This window comes from Mustela erminea, chromosome 11, assembly GCF_009829155.1.
Source record: "Mustela erminea isolate mMusErm1 chromosome 11, mMusErm1.Pri, whole genome shotgun sequence".
Lineage (NCBI taxonomy): Eukaryota > Metazoa > Chordata > Mammalia > Carnivora > Mustelidae > Mustela > Mustela erminea.
Genome location: NC_045624.1, coordinates 31,631,917 through 31,650,431, shown reverse-complemented (window position 1 = coordinate 31,650,431; position 18,515 = coordinate 31,631,917).

Genomic DNA, 18,515 nt, shown 5'->3' with positions numbered 1-18,515 from the left:
TATATCCATTACTGTACTGAGAACTGAATACAGTAGTAAAATGAGAGATATAGTATTCACCTTCATGAAGCTTATGTTTAGGAAAATTCACAAAAGCAAAGTAGAAACAGTCAATAAATATATAAATTTTCCTCACAAAAAACCAAGGACATGAAAATTAAATCAAGATATACATATTCACCCATCAAGTGGCCTACTTTTAAAATGCAGAATGTTGATGATGACATGGAGAAACAGGTTTCCTCTCTGATGGTGAGAATGTAAAATTTTTTTAAAGATTTTATTTATTTATTTATTTGACAGAGATCACAAGTAGGCAGAGAGAGAGGAGGAAGCAGCCTCCCTGCCAGCAGAGACCCTGATGTGGGGCTCAATCCCAGGACCCTGGGATCATGACCTGAGCCAAAGGCAGAGGCTTTAACCCACTGAGCCACCCAGGCACCCCTGGAGATGCTTTTTACCTGGAGGGTATGGGAGATTTTTCTTATGTGATGAAAATCACATCATCAGTTTAAGAATAAGAGATTTTAAGATATATTTATGGTTCTGTAAACAGTTTAAAGAAGTTGTAATCCATTTACAAAATGGACTATTATATAACTCAAAAAATATTCTAGAATATCTTATGAAGTGAAAAAAAATTTGACATCCTATTAAACAGAAAAAATTGTTTATAGAACATTATAGCAAATATTATACCAATTTCATTTTTGTATAAAAGTTTTTATACATGTACAGAGAAAATACTGGAAAATGTTCACTAAAATAGTAACGACTTTATCCTTGAGGGAGAGTTTAAGATTTTTATTTGTTTTATGCTTTTCCTATTTTCCAATGATCTGTACTGAATATGAATTTTGTTTTATAATCAAGCAGAAAATTAATGGAAAAAAACAAGAAGTAACCTCCTCCATGAAGCCTTGCTCTTGCCTAATCAGGGCGGATGGCTTCTGTTCTCAGCGTTTCTGTTCTCACCCATTTTAGACATGTACTAATTCTTCTTTTTTTAAGTTTACTTATTTATTTAAGTAATCTCTATGCCCAATGTGGGGCTCGAACTCAGGACCCCAAGATCAAGAGTTGTATGCCCCTCTGACTGAGCCAGCCAGGCGTCCCTGAACATGTACTAATTTTATGTACCTTTTTCCAACTAGACTGAGATCCTTCAGAGTGCAGTCATTTCATCTTTTTTTTTTTTTTTTAGGATTTTATTTATTTATTTGACAGAGAGAGATCACAAGTAGGCAAAGAGGCAGGAGAGAGAGAGAGAGAGGAGGAAGCAGGCTCCCTGCTGAGCAGAGAGCCCGATGCGGGACTGGATCCCAGGACCCTGAGATCATGACCTGAGCCGAAGGCAGAGGCTTAACCCACTGAGCCACCCAGGTGCCCTCATTTCATCTTTTTATTTCATCTTTTCCTTCCCCCTTTATGTTCTTCAGTTACTAATTCAAACCCTGGAACAGAGTAGATGCTCAGTGTTATGAGTTGAATTAGGTCTCCTAAAAGATATGTAGAAGTCCTAACCCATGGTATCTCTGAACATGGTATTACTTAGAAATAGGGTCTTTGTAGATATTATTATTCAGGTGGTATCAGTAGGATGAGCTCTAATCCAATATGAATGGTGTCCTTATAAGAAGAGGAAACACAGGCATAGATTCACAGAGAAATATTGTGTAATGATGGAGGCAAAAAAAGGAAGTGATGCATCTATAAGTTAAAAAATGCCAAAAGTTGCTGGCAACACCAGAAGCTAAGAGAAGGGTATGCAACAGATTTTCTCCCAGAATCTTCAGTGAGAGAGTGGCCCAGCTAATAAGGCAGAAATAGAAGAGAACAAATATCTACTGTTAGAAGCAATCCAGTTTGTGGTTTGTGGTACTTTGTTACAGAAACCCTACCTCCTACTTAGGAAACTAATATGCTAGCATAATTGTTGGACTGCTTCTGCATGGCCCCCCCAAATTAATTAAGAACGAGTGGATGGATTTTAGAAGGGGAAAATTCCTGTTCTTTATTAGAAAGAATTTTCTTAGACCCATAGTGGTTCACAGGTGGGAGGTACTGAGTTACCCCTTGTGGCAAGGAATATAATCTTCTGCTGAATAAATACCTAATGAAACTGTACAAAGAAAATTCAAGTCATAGATTGTTATTTGAATTCTGCTCTAAAAATCCATGATTCTCAAGTATGAAATTAACAAAATAACTAGTAACTATTTGGAAGTCTGGTCTGCAATCCATGATCCACTGAAATGAATAAGATAAAGCAAGTTCTCCTCATTTTAATAGGGACTGATAATATTAGCACTGGCTACTGGCATATGAATGACATTATGACTCTATGATAATACTTATGCAAGTTACCTGGAACAGCAGTAGCAGGCATACAATAAAAGAGGATGTTCTTTCCTTTACCCTTTCCAGAAGATAAAAAGAAAAAAACCCAAAAAACAAAAAACAAAACAAAACAAAAGCCCACAAAACTATGAGTGTTTTGAAGTTTCCAAATTCAATATATTTAAAATAAATACCTATATATGATAAAGATAATTCATGCAATACACAAAGTTAATTCTAAACACTTAGACTTAGTGGATCTGAGCAGAAAGATTGAAGAGCAGAAAAGATTGAAATTTATGCACAACTGTGGCAAAATACAAGATCACAGCTCAACTACACAAACATATACTGAGTCTCCGCAATGAGTAAAAATACTACAAGGTGGGAAAGAGACATGAATTTTTAAAATTAAAAAATGTTATTGAAATATAATATACGGGCGCCTGGGTGGCTCAGTGGGTTAAGCCGCTGCCTTCGGCTCAGGTCATGATCTCAGGGTCCTGGGATCGAGTCCCGCATCGGGCTCTCTGTTCAGCGGGGAGCCTGCTTCCTCCTTTCTCTCTGCCTGCCTTTCTGCCTACTTGTGATCTCTCTCTGTCGAATAAATAAATAAAATCTTAAAAAAAAAAGAAATATAATATACAGTACTGTACTAATTTCAGTACAAAATAATAATTCAACAATTCTGTATATTACTCAGTGTTCACCAAGATAAATATACTTTTGATCTTCTTTATCTATTTCACCCATTCCTCCACATAACTCCCTTCTGGTAACCACCAGTTTGCTATTTTTTGGTTGGTATCCTTTTTCTTTGTTTGTTCTATTTCTTAAATTCCAAATATGAGTGAAGTCATATGGGATTTGTCTTTCTCTGACTTATCTCACTTAGCAGAATACCCTGTAGGTCTATCCATGTTGTTGCAAATGGCAAGATTTCATTCTTTTTTATGGCTGTCTAATATATGTGTGATACATATCAATACATCTTTATATATATATCTTCTTTATCCATTCATTTGTCAGTGGACACTTGGGTTGCTTCCATATCTTGGCTATTGTAAATAATGCTGCAATGAACATAGGGATGCATATATCTTTGCAAATTTGTGTTTTTGTTTTCTTTGGGTAAATACCCAGTAGTGGAATTACTGGATCATATGGTAGCTCTATTTTTAATTCCTTGAGGAACTTCCATACTGTTTTCTAGAGTGGTTACATCAGTTTACATTGCCAACAACGGTCCACAAGGGTTCCTTTTCCACCATATCCCAACAACATTTATCTTTTTTTTTTTTTTTATATTAGCCTTTCTAACACATGTAAGGTGTTAGAAAAAGCAAACCTCATTGTGGTTTGCTTTTCATTTCCCTGATGATTAGTGATGCTGAGTATCTTTTCATGTGTCTGCTGACCATCTGTATGTCTTCTTTGGAAAAATGTCTATTCAGATCCTCTGCTCATTTTTAATCAGATGATTTGGGGTTTTAAGGTGTTGAGTTGTATAGGATCCTACATTTTTTGCAATTATCTTTTCCCATTCAGTAGACTGCCTTTTTGTTTTGCTGACAGTTTCCTTAGTTGTGCAAAAGCTTTTTACTTTGCTGTTGTACCAATAGTTTAATTTTGCTTTTATTTCTCTTACTTGAAGAGACATATCTAGAAAATGGTTTCTATGGCCAATGAATGTCATATAATATAGAGCTTATAAACAAATACAATTTGTCAAAAATACTGCAAGATGAGAATACAAATAGGAATTATTTTTAATACCACATTTCAATTATTGGAAGAAAAAATATGTTCTCTTTATTGTGCTTGTGTAGAAGAAAACACTGAATCAAAATATATTTCACTGTAAATGTTTGATGATAGGGGGGTTAAAACATCCTTTGAAGAGCTAAGATGGCTATAACTCACTTTCAGTGCTTTTTTTGAGGACTATTATTTTCTGCAAATAAACCAAATAAAAGCTCATCAGTTTTATACATATATGTAAATAAATACATAAATAAATAAATGTAAATAAATGTATAATTATATATCTGTGTATGTATTTATTTATGTATGTATCTATACATTTACAAAGGCTTCAAATTCTTGCATTTGAGGATATAGATTAAACACATATCCGTGCATATATCTTTCCCCAGCTGTGATTCATCTCTGTTAGAACTGATTTTTAATAAAATGTTCCTATCTACCAAAATGCCACTATTTTCTTCCTTCCCTGCCTCCTCCAGGAAGCCCTTAGAAGCAAAGATCGTCTTACAGAACCAAGTTATGCAAGGTTTTAAAAAGGTTTCCCCCCACCCCCCATCACATTGATGGATTTGCAAATGTTGAACCACCCTTGCATCCCATGGATAAATCCCACCTGGTCATGGTGGATAATCTTTTTAATGTACTGTTGGATCCTATTAGCTAGGATTCTTGTTGAGAATCTTAGCATCCATATTCCTCAGGGATATTGGTCTGAAATACTCCTTTTTGGTGGGGTCTTTGCCTGGTTTGGGGATCAGGGTAATGTTGGCTTCATAAAAAGAGTCTGAAAGTTTTCCTTCTGTTTCTATTTTTTGAAACAGCTTCAGGAGAATAGGTAATATTTCTTCTTTGAATGTTTGGTAGAATTCTCCAGGGAATCCATCAGGTCCTGGGCTCTTGTTTTATGGGAGGTTTTTGATCACTGCTTCAATCTTGTTACTAGATATTGGTCTATTCAGGTTGTCAGTTTCTTCCTGATTCAGTTTTGGAAGTTTATAGGTTTCCAGGAATGCATCCATTTTGCCTGGGTTGCTTAACTTATTGGCATATAACTGTTGATAATAATTTCTGATGATTGTTTCTCTTTCCTTGGTGTTAGTCGTGATCTCTCCCTTCTCATTCATAATTTTATTAATTTGGGTCCTCTCTCTTTTCTTTTGGATTAGTTTGGCCAATTGTTTATCAGTCTTACTGATTCTTTAAAAAAAAAAACCAGCTTCTAGTTTCATTGATACGTTCTACTGTATCTCTAGTTTCTATCTCATTGATCTCTGCTCTAATCTTGATTATTTCCCTTCTTGTGTGTGGGGCAGGCTTAATTTGTTGTTCATTCTCCAGTTCTTTAAGGTGTAAACAGATCTGGTATATTCTGGATTTTTCAAATTTTTTTTGAGGGAAGCTTGGATGGCTATGTATTTCCCCCTTAGGACCGCCTTTGCTGTATCCCATAGGTTTTGGACTGAAGTGTCTTCATTCTCATTGGCTTCCATGAATTGTTTAAGTTCTTCTTTGATTTCCTGGTTGATCCAAATATTCTTAAGCAAGGTGTGGTCTTTAGCTTCCAAGTGTTTGAGTTCCTTCCAAGCTTTTTTTTTTTTATGGTTGAGTTCTAGTTTCAAAGCATAGTGGTCTGAGAATATGCAGGGAATAATCTCAATCTTTTGGTATCAGTTGAGCCCTGATATGTGACCCAGTATGTGGTCTATTCTGGAGAAAGTTCCATATGCACTTGAGAAGAATGAATATTCTGTATATATCTATTAGGTCCATCTGGTCCAATGTGTCATTTAATGCCCTTGTTTCTTTATTGATTTTCTGCTTGGATGATCTATTACTTAGATTAGCATGTTAAGATCCCCTACTATTAATGTATTCATATCAATATGACTCTTTATCTCAATTAACAGTTGTCTTATGTAGTTGGCTGCTCCAATACTGGGGGCATAAATATTTACAATTGTTAGGTCTTATTGGTGGGTAGACCCTTTAAGAATGATGTAGTGTCCTTCTTTATCTCTGACTACAGTCTTTAGTTCAAAATCTAATTTATCTGATATGAGAATCACTACTCCAACCTTCTTTTGAGCCCCACTGGCATGAAAGATGTTTCTCCATCCCTTCACTTTCAGTCTGGATGTATCCTTAGGTTCAAAATGGGTCTGTTGTAGATAACATATGGATGTGTCCTGTTGTTTTATCTGATCTGCAACCCTGTGCCATTTTAGGGGAGCATTTGGGCCATTCATGTTAAGAGTGATTATTGAAAGATACGTTTTTATTGACATCATGTTGCCTGTGAAGTCCTTGTTTCTACAGATTGTCTCTGTAAATTTTTGTTCTATGACACTCTTGGGTTCTTTCTTCTTTTATAGAACCTCTCCTTAATATTTCTTATACTCCTAGCTTGGTGGTCACATATTCTTTTAAACCTTGCCAGTCTTGGAAGCTCTTTATTTCTCCATCCATTTTGAATGTTAGTCTTGCTGGATAAAGTATTCTTGGCTGCATGTTCTTTTCATTTAGTGCCCTGAATATGTCTTGCCAGCCCTTTCTGCCTTGCCAGGTTACTGTGGACAGGTCTAACATTCTTCTTATTATTATTATTATGGACCTTCCTCTGTACGTAAGGAATCTCCTCCCCCCTAGCTGCTCTCAAGATCTTCTGTCTAAAATTATGATTCATCAATTTCACAATCAGGTGTCTTGGGGGTCTTTCTAGAAAGATTGGTTTTCTCCAACTTAGCCATTGCCTGGGTAATTGTTACCCTGAATTCCCTTTCCAACCTACTGTTTATGTCCATGTCCAATAGCTCTCATAGAAAGGGCACAGTCTCTGAATTTTTCCTCTGTTGGGCATTCCTCCTCCTATCAATCAATGTGATAGAACAAATCAATAAAAGAAGAGAGAAGAACCACATGGTCCTCTCTTGATGCAGAAAAAGCATTTGACAAGATACAGCATCTGTTCCTGATGAAAATGATTCAAAGCATAGGGAAAGAGGGAACATTCCCCAACTTCATAAAATCTATCTATGAAAAATCCACAGTGAATATCATTCTCAATGGGGAAAAGCTGACAGCCTTCCTTTTGGAACAGGAACACGACAAGGATGCCCACTCTCACCACTCTTATTTAACATAGTACTAGAAGTCCTTGCAACAACAATCAGACAACAAAAAGAAATAAAAGGTATTCAAATTGGCAAACTCTCTCTCTCTTTGCAGATGACATGATACTTTATATGGAAAACCCAAAAGACTCCACCCCCAAACTACTAGAACTCATGCAGCAATTCAGTAATGCGGTAGGATACAAAATCAATGTACAGAAATCAGTGGCTTTCTTATACACTAACATTGAAAATATCGAAAGGGAAATTAGAAAATCAATTCCATTTACTACAGCACCAAGAACCATAAGATCCCTGGGAATAAACCTAAGCAAAGAGGTAAAGGATCTGTGCTCAAGGAACTACAGAACACTCATGAAAGAAACTGAAGAAGACACAAAAAGATGGAAGACCATTCTATGCTCATGGATCGTAAGAATAAACATTGTTAAAATGTCTATACTGCCTAGAGCAATCTATACTTTCAATGCCATCCTGATCAAAATTCCACCGGGATTTTTCAAAGAGCTGGAACAAACAATCCTAAAATTTGTATGGAACCAGAAGAGACCCCAGATTGCTAAAGAAATGTTGAAAAAGAAAAACAAAACTGGGGGCATCATGTTGCCTAATTCCAAGCTTTACTACAAAGCTGTGATCACCAAGACAGAATGGTACCAGCACAAAAACAGACACACAGACCAGTGGAACAGAGTAGAGAGCCTAGATATGGACCCTCAACTCTATGGTCAAATAATCTCAACAAAGCAGGATAAAATATACAGTGGAAAAAGGAAAGTCTCTTCAGTAAATGGTGCTGGGAAAATTGAACAGCCATGTGTAGAAGAATAAAACTCGACCATTCTCTTATACCATACACAAAGATAAACTTGAAATGGATAAAAGTCCTCAATGTGAGGCAGGAATCTATCAACATTCTAGAGGAAAGGGGTGCCTGGGTGGCTCAGTGGGTTAAAGTCTCTGCCCTTCGGCTCAGTCATGATCCCAGGGCCATGGGATAGAGCCCCACATCAGGCTCTCTGCTCTGCAGGGAGCCTGCTTTCTCCTCTCTCTCTCTCTCTCTCTCTCTGCCTGCCTCTCTGCCTACTTGTGATCTCTGTCTGTCAAATAAATAAATAAAATCTTAAAAAAAAAAAGAAAAATCCTACAGGAGAACATAGGCAGTAACATCTTTGACATCGGCCACAGCAACTGCTTTCAAGATATGTCTCCAATGACAAAGGAAACAAAAGCGGAAATGAACTTTTGGGACTTCATCAATATCAAAAGCTCCTACATAGCAAAGGAAACTATCAACAAAACAAAGAGGCAACCCACGGAATGGGAGAAGATATTCACAAATGACACTAGAGACAAAGGGCTGATATCCAAGATCTGTAAAGAACTCCTCAAACTCAACGCACACAAAACAGATAATCGCATCAAAAAATGGGCAGAAAACATGAACACATACTTCTCCAAAGAAGACATACAAATGGCTAACAGACACATAAAAAAATTGTTCATCATCATTAGCCATTAGGGAGATTCAAATCAAAACCACACTGAGATACCACCTTACACCAGTTAGAATGGCCAAAATTAACAGGACAGGAAAAGACAAGTGTTGGAGAGGATGTGGAGAAAGGGGAACCCTCTTATGCTGTTGATAGGAATGCAAGTTGGTGCAGCCACTTTGGAAAACAGTGTGGAGATTCCTCCAGAAACTAAGAATAGAGCTTCCCTATGACTCTGCAATTGTACTACTGGGTATTTACCCCAAAGATGCAGATGTAGTAAAAAAAAAAAGGGCCATCTGTACCCCAATGTTCATAATAGCAATGGCCACAGTCGCCAAACTGTGGAAAGAATCAAGATGCCCTTCAACAGATGAATGGATAAAGAAAATATGGTCCACATATACAATGGAATACTATGCCTCCACCAGAAAGGATGAATACCCAACTTCTTTATCAACATGGACAGGACTGAAGGAGATTATGCTGAGTGAAATAAGTCAAGCAGAGAGTCAATTATCATATGGTTTCAATTACCTGTGGAGCATAAGGAATAATACGGAGGACATTGGGAGTTGGAGAGGAGAAGTGAATTGGGGGAAATCGGAGGTGGAGACAAATCAAGAGAGACTGTGGACTCTGAGAAACAAACTGAGGGTTTTGGAGGGGAGGGGAATGAGGAGTTGTATGAGCCTCGTGGTGGGTATCAAGGAGGGCATGTATTGCATGGAGCACTGGGTGTGGTGCATAAACAATGAATGCTGGAACACTGAAAAGAAATAAAATAAAATAAAAAGGTTTGCTTTTTAAAAAAACCTGAACTTCATGGAAATAATAGACAATGAAATTCTATCTAATCCTTAGGCCCAAATAACTCCTGGGAAAGATTATGCATGTGTCCTATGCAAAGGTAAGTTCATTGTTTCAACATTCTAAGAATCTAGTCATAGTCAGAAAACAGTAGAGTACAATAAGTGTTTATTTAAGGTATGCCTCCAAACAGGGCTGGAACCCTAAAATATTAGGTCTCCTTTTAAAATGTATACCTGAATTCATGAATCTTTCAGGCTGTGTCTGTACAGAGCTGCTGATTCAAGTAATTTGTTCAAATAGGCTTCTGTGGTACCTTTCTACGTTGCTCCAACAAAAATATTTTTAAGAGCAAGGAACCTTTTTCTTGAGTGAATGTTCTTACACACTGAAAAGTTTATTTCAATAATTCTCTTTTAGAACTAAATAAGCTGGGAAACTGAAAAGGCAAAACAGATACTTAAACTCATGTACAGTTGTTAATTACATGTTATTACTTTTTTAAAAATTTCCCATAGTGGAGTCTCCACATTACCTGCTCTCCCCATTAAAAAAATCTGCCAATAGCAGAGCAATGAAAATACAGGTGAGGAAAAAAAAGATGCTTAAATGAATTTGAGATCTCTATCAGAATTCTGTGAATTCCACTACACACTTATTGCACTGAGATGTTGAGGATATTGCAAAGATTTTAGAATAAAACAGGCAGATTCACATCCTACTTCTGATGTTCAATTAGCTATGTGCCCTTGGGCAGTTAACTTCCATTTCTAGTAGTCTCATATGCAAATTAGGTAAGTAAGACCTACATGCTAGCATTGTTGCAAAGTTAAATTAGATCTTACATAGGTGTCTGTCACATGGGGACACTTAACAAATATTGACATTCTTTCCTTTTTTGCTGACTAATTGTGGTAGGGGAGGTAGGAGGAATCAAAACAACCTTAGAAATATTCATCATAAGATTCTGTTTTTTTCTTTTTTCAACAGACTTTTGGACAACTGATAGAGATGGTTCCAAGGAAAACAGGGTACTATCCATGCCTTTCACTTCCTTTAGTTTTGGTAAAAATTATGTGACTACAAAATAGCATTTCAGAGACAGGGATGTGAAATCAAGTGAAGGATGAGTGAATGTGGTTGCACTAAAATATTTCTTATTTCAAAAATTTCAAGAGCATGTTCACACGCAATCCCACTCATATCATTATGTGTCTGCAGTAACACATGGATATTTGAGGCGGAGCCAGGTGTATCACCAGGCTTGGCATAAGTGCACATGGCAAACACAGCTAGGGTGATTTAAACTTCCATGTTTCCCAGTCTTCTGATAGGCTTCCTGACAGAATGCTGTGGGTGGATGGTATCAATGCCAGAAGAGTGAAGAAAAATAAAGACAAACTTCAGGGTATTATTACGGTTGGTTTCTCACCAGTGCATGGCGGCCTCCACAAGTTTGATATTCTTTCACTTATTCTTTCAACAAATATTGATGAGGTACCAACTTTATGCCCAACTTTGTATGGTTGCAAACTGGAATATAGTGGTAAACAAAATCCATACTGCTCTTGCCATCAAGAACATGCAGGCTATTCAGGCTGGTATTGGAAAGAAGATGTATCTATAAGTACTTGTGAAGAAGATTAGAATATTAATAAAATAGGAAGAGTGGACAGCTCCATGAACACAACTGAAAGATTTACAGACATCACTGGAATATGACTAAACTTTCTGATGGCCATGGTGTCTTTATATTAAGATGATACACAAGTGTGTAGACACAATCATCACTTAGAATAAATAGGCAAAATAAACTGAAAGAGTTAGAAATGTTGAAAGATTTTCTGATTATAAAACACTTTACATAATGAGTCTCATTTGGGTAATTCATAAAAGCATGATGATTACCATTTGTTTAGATGGAGATCTAATTTCAAGAACCTCTTTGGGAGGATGCTAAGTATGAGTATCTTTTTAAGTTGGCCTTTTAGAGATAAATTATCTAGATAATTTAGGGTATTATATATGTATGATACAACTCATGGTATGATACAACTCATGTCTCTGTTTTCTGGTTTTAGGCATCAAACGGTCATGCCTGTTAAGTGACTTCAAAAGACATGACCTCAGATGCAAAATAATGAAACCCAGCCTGTAAAATTAAGAAAGATAACTCAAAGAAAGTTAGGTATATTAATAAGTAGTATAGTGTCTCTGGGCAGAATAGGGATCAATATATATTGATGGAGTCTTTCTTTGGTTACAATTTAAGGCTTGCTCTGCTGCTTTCTGCTAATCTCCAAAAGGTCCTTAATTGGCTTTGGACAAATTCTGGTCATTTCTTGGAGTTCCAAAATGATTGTTTTTCCTTTCATATTGTCTAAGAAGAAAAAAAAATTATATTTGCATGAATGTATTCCTGTGTTGTCATCATGAAGTCTTCACAGGGTCTTTTTCCAATCAGCAATAAGCAATTTCCTATATTATTTCCAATATCACAGCCTCTTCCTTTTCTAATGTAAGATTTTTAATTCCAAGGTATTTGGAGGTAGAAAGGGGAGGAGGCTGAAACAGTCACCTGGAAACTTAAATTCATTTCTTAGTTTTCCTGCCCCTTCCACTTCCAGTCCCTCACACACTCATTTTGGCTCATAGATTTCTTCATATGTAACTTCTGAGAAAAACTGTAACTTAGTTTCTGTGTTCTAAGTCCAGTTTTCAGACTCAGCATTTTCTAAATCCTCTTACTTTGATCCTTGCTTTCACCAAGCTTTCCAGATAAGGAAAGTTTTACTTTAAAAGTACAGATCATTGGACCTTAGTATAGCCAACTTCAGTTTTTCAAAGTTTCTTTTTTGTCTCAGGGCTTTTTTTTTTCCTTAACAACTTTTTGGTGAACTTCCTAATTTTGACATCTATGCAGAAAATGTATCTATTTTTACTTTGTGTCTGTCTCATGTTGTATTATTAGGAAAGAGCTTTTCAGTATGAATTTCATGAGATCAAGTGGATGACTAATTCCCATCACACGATTGTGGGCAGGTTTCTTAAACTCCTCCTCTCCTAATTTCTGAAGATACCTCTTACTCTGTGGTTTGTTGCTTGACATCATTTGCTATGCAGAAGAGGTTTAACAGAGTTAAATACAGAGTTAATTTTAAGAATAATTACCTCAGGTCGGGGGTTTGTGTTTCCTTGCGTGCAAGTGATGTTCTGTTTTGTGATCTGGTTCTGTGGATGTGCTTTGTTCACTATGTGAAAATGCATCCAGCTATACACTTAGGGTTTATACACTTATCTTCAATAAAATGTCTGCTAAAAATAAACTGCCTTAAAAAAATCACTTTTTGTTTAAGTTCAATTATATTGTAACCTATTTTTCCGCTGAGACGTTCATCATTATTTAATCGGTCTGTAAGGTTCTTCCAGTAACTCAGGCCAAAATCCTCAGAGTCAATCTTGACTCTTCTCTTTCCCACACCCATGTCCAATCTGTAGGCAAATACTGCCAGCAGCACCTTCAAAATAGATCCACAGTCCTACCACTTCTTCCCACTCCACTGCTACTTCATTCGCCAAGCTGATGTCATCTTTTGTGCAGCTTACTGCAAAAAGTCACTCTGCTTCCACACTGCCCCACAACTCCACACACAGAAGCCGGACAGAACCTATTCAATGTAAGATAAATGTTATCATTCTTCGGCTCCCAATCTCCCATCAACTTCATGTTTTGCTCCAAGCAGAAGCCAAAATCATTACTGTGTGTCACAGTGTCCTCACCTAGTACCTTCTCCCCAGCCCGAATCTAACCCTTTTACAGCAATACAGAAGCACAATGAGGCTGTTTCATTTAAGGGATCAGCTACCTGTTTTCTTTGCCCTATTTTCCTCTATTAAATCATATACAACAAAATAAATTAACACTGACTAAGAATCATTTAGGATAAATCACAAGGAAGAGCTATTATTTGACCATTCTACAGAAAAAGAAGTTTTAGACGGTTCAGCTGAATAGTTTGGATATATTCAGTTATGGAATTTTGTATGAATTCAGTCTCAGAATTTTGTTCAGGAATTTGGAAGTCTGAATAGTGAAGTTCAAATGACCTAGTAAGAAGATACCTCCATAAGGATGTTTTATGACTTTGCAAAACTAGCACTGGAAAATTTTTTGTTATTATTCATCTCTTTAATAAGCACTTATCAAGCACCCATGGTATGCTCAGACACTTTTTTAGGTGTTCAGGATGGCAAGATGAATAAGACATAATTTCTGAACTTAAGGAAACTGCAATCTAATCCATTTGAATTTGAAATGAAGGCATTCAAAGTCTATGCTGCCAACTAATTATTATATTTTTTAAAAACCTCCTTTCCATTTCTCTAATTAAGTGTATTTTTTTGCTTGAAAAAGATAATACCTGCTCATTACTAAAGAAATAAGTATAGACATGTGTAAGTTAGAAAGTAAACTTCATATATTGCTGTCCAAATTTTAATGTTACCATTTTCTAGAAGTGCTAAGGCATCATTAAGTGGCTATTTTGTAACAAAACCTTGGGATGTCTTGTCCTGGGAAAATGCAAACAAGAAAGGAGCGAAACAACTGAGTGGACCTGTGCTATCAAAAATACAAACCTGGCCAGGGAGTCCTGTGATATATGTATCTCACACATTCTATATAAATACATAAGGGATAAATATACATAACAAAAAAATGTCCAAAGATTCCTGTCAGACAAAATTGAGAGAAAGGAAGATTTCCTAAATAAACATGAAGAACAAAGAAAAATCCAAAGGAAAAACAAACAAATAAAAACTGTTCAGAGGATTTCTAATAAAAGAGACCTGAAAAATTAACTAATGGCATATGTCACTCTGCCAAAGTTCAGACCTGACTCTTCCCATCCTCACACCAAGTAGTGAGGGATAAAAAGCCGAAAGCCCCCTGCAAAATCCAGCTAGCAGGGCCTTTGATGGAAAATCTCTCTGGAACAAACAGCGCAATGGGGACCAGCAGAGCTGAGGTATCAAGGAAACATTTAAAAAAGCTTCTTCTCAGGGTGCCTGGGTGGCTCAGTGGGTTAAGCCTCTGCCTTCGGCTCGGGTCATGATTTCAGGGTCCTGGGATCGAGCCCTGCATTGGGCTCTCTGCTCAGTGGGGAGCCTGCTTCCTCCTCTCTCTCTCTGCCTGCCTCTCTGCCTACTTGTGATCTCTGTCAAATAAATAAAGAAAATCTTAAAATAAATAAATAAATAAATAAATAAATAAATAAGCTTCATCTCAAGCAGTACAAAAACCCATTTGTATTCCTTGGCAGCAATAAAGAAATGATCTCTAGGACTAAGATGAAGGAACTAAGAGGATTATAATGGTAAGAAATAAAACTATCCGCAATAGAATTTTCAAACTTTGGGTCTCAGGATATCTTCATATTCATTTTTTTTAAAGATTTTATTTATTTATTTGAGAGACAGATTGAGAGAGCATAAGACCAGGAGTGTTAAAGGGAGAAAGAGACTCCCTGCTGAGCAGGAAGCCTGAGGCAGGACTCGATCCTGGGATTCCTGGATCATGACCTGAACCGAAGGCCATCGCTTAACCAATTGAGCCACCCAGGCACCAACATCTCCATGTTCTTAAAAAATGTTACTGAGGATCCCAAATATCAAGCTTTACAGGGCTTATAACTGTTGTTATTTACCAATTATAAATTAAAATGGAGAAAAGTTTATATATCATTTAAAAGCAATACATGTATATGGTAACATAAATATCTTTATGAAAAATTACTGCTGAACAACATGCCTTTGTAAATGTCTCATGCTTCAAGACAACTTGCTATGTGTGTCAAGAAGGCAATGCTCTGACGGCTCTTTACTTATGTTTCCTCATGGTTGTATAGGCAGTAAGTAGCCTTGCAGGATAGCAGGGTCTCCCTCCAGGACAGCAAGCAAGCTTGCTTACTGCCAGCTATGAATGGTAGGTCCCCCATGCTCGGTCTGCTTCTCTTGTTATGCAACCACTCTGGGTCCAGGCATCCATCCAGGCCTGGCTGTGTTGCCCCTGTGGGACTTGTCCTCACTGGGGGAAACTGATGTAAATATACTGACACCCTGGTTATGGTTTTGCTGTGAATAATAAAGTCTTTAAATTCTGACATAGGACCTTCATGTCTTCAGCCAGCCTTCCATTAAACTGTGGTAAGCTAATCTCTTAACTTGCAAGTAGAGTAAAACCTCAGACCCTTTAGAGTTCTTGACAATCACAACCAAAAAATGCAAGAAAAACAGCAGTGCTCAACATTTTTGCAAATCCCTAATGTCTGGCTTAATAGAAGAGAGGTCCTCATCTGGTTCAGTCCTTGGACTATGCTGTCTTGGTTGAAATTTATCAAGAACATGTGGCCTCATACAGACATGCAGCTGGAAAAGAGACAACTCTGTCGACCTTCTCAAAGGATCTCAGCATCCCAGTGCTCCTTGGACCACACTTAGAGAACCAATGATTTATGGCTATGCAGCTTTCTGACTACATAAAGATGACTTTACTACAGAGCACTCTGTGTTCACAAAATTCTTGTTCCAGAAGATGAAATTCCAAATCAACTTTGAATTCACTGTCTCAATACTGTTATTGTTGCTTTTGTTATTTGTTGTTTATTATTTATTATAAGAACTTTCTAAAAATCCATTTATACAAATAATCAACCACTAAACTTGCTCTCATCAGAGTTAATAGATCATTCATCAGTCTCATCAAAGGTTGTTACTTCTTCAAGGCTAAATTTAAACCCCTTCATTGTTGGGTCCATCAATCTTAAACTATTATTTCATAAACTTTGCCCAATACTAATCAGCCCTCCTACCACATTGAAAGACCTGTCTTACACAAGATTCCCCAACCCTTACAAAGACCCTGCCTTTCACCTTCCCTTCCTGAGACACTTCCAAAGCACAGCCAATATTGTGACCTCCTTTAGTGCAATAAGCAATAACTTGGTCTTCCTTTATAAATAAGTTAGTTTGGTAGTTTTTATAAGATGTTAATCAATAATCTATTTCTTATTTATATCACTTCTTCTCCAATAAGTGGGTCTCCGTTTTGAGAAACTAAGCATCAAATGTGCTTAACACAACCTTCTCTGCATAGCTTAGGAAGAGAAAGTTCTGGGGTCCTTCATTACATGGTGAAATCCTGGTATTTAATCTATTATTAAATCACATAAAACTTAGGGTTGTCAGGTTTACCAAATAAAATACAGAACACTAGATTAAATTCCAACTTCAGTAAAACAATGAATAAATTTTTAGTGTAAGTATGTCCCAAACATTGCACGGGGCATCCTGTGTTTTATCTGGCCACTTGACCTAACACTTGTGCTGCAGGACTTGTGGTTTTACTTTAACAACACACATTCTCCATGTGATTTTTATTCATGATCGAGGAAGATCCTAATGACTTTATAAAACTGAATTCAATAATTACCTTAGGGTCCTTACTTTAAGTTGGTAGGCAAATTAGAGATGAAGTATGGAAAGAACAAAATTCTAAGGTTGTCAAGAAAAATTCCTGCTCTGTCAAAGAATCCTGAAGATTGTGTTTAAACCTCTGAGCACCAGATCTTAAGTTCTCAGCTAGAACTACAGGCTAAAAAGCTATCTGCAATGGTAGCATGAAGCTGGATTCAAATTACATAGAAAGTTGTGGGACTGCAGACACTACACACAGCACGTAAGAAGGTAAGCAGAAGTGAGGCCAAGATGAGATTATTATAACAGCAAGTGTCAAAGTTCTTCCTTTTTAATAGGCTCTGTATATGTGAAATGGTACAATCCTTAGTCTAGGATTTCAGGGCATTACGTGTGTTACACTTAATGTGCATCCCACGCTGATATCCAACATATATTAAGACCATCTAATGTTGAAAGTTAATGAAGAACAACAACAATCTTCAAACTACTCTGTTATGGTCCTATGATTTTGCATAACTAAAGCCTTTTAATAATTAATTTTTCATGTATTAATAGCATTACAACAAAAAGGAAAACATACCAAACTGAGAGGCAGAAGACTTGGACACTTCAGTCTCAGTCCTACAGCTAACTGGTTCTTTAGCCTGGGGCAGTTTGGTTCCCATGTTATTTTCTTACAGTTGCAATAACAAAGTGCTGTTGCTTAAACAAGAGCAATTTATTCTCTCACAGTTTTGAAGGATAAAAGTCCCACATTGAGGTCATCAGCAGAGTTAGTCACCTCTGAGTCCTTTCTCCTTCCCTTGCAGATGGCCATCTTCTCCCTGTGTCTTCACATCATCTTCCCTCTGTACATGCCTGTTGTAGATAAATGTTTGTGTCCCCCCCAAAATTCATATGTTGAAATCCTAATCCTCAATGTGATGGTTTAGGTTGAGGGTATTTAGGGAGGTGATTAGTTGATGAGGGTATTGCCCTCATGAATGGAATTTGTGACCTTATACAAGAGACCACAGAGAGCCTTTGCCCCTTTCGCCAATGAGAACACGGCAAAAAGATAGCAGTCTGTGGGGACACCTGGGTGGCTCAGTGGGTTAAAGCCTCTGCCTTCGGCTAGGGTCATGATCCCAGAGTCCTGGGATCAATCCCTACATCGGGGTCTCTGCTCCGCGGGGAGCCTGCTTCCTCCTCTCTGTCTGCCTGCCTCTCTGCCTACTTGCGATCTCTCCCTCTCTCTGTCAAATAAATAAAATCTTAAAAAAAAAAAAAAAAAAGATAGCAGTCTGTGAACCAGGAAGCTGATCCTCACCAGATACCAAATCTGCTGGTTCACTGATCTTGGACTTCCCAGCCTCCAGAACCATGAGAAATAAATTTCTGTTGTTTATAAGCCACCCAGTCTATGATAATTTGTTATAACAGCCCAGACAGACTAAGACAATGCCTGTGTCCAAACTTCCTCTCATCAGGACACATTTCATATGGAATTACCCTA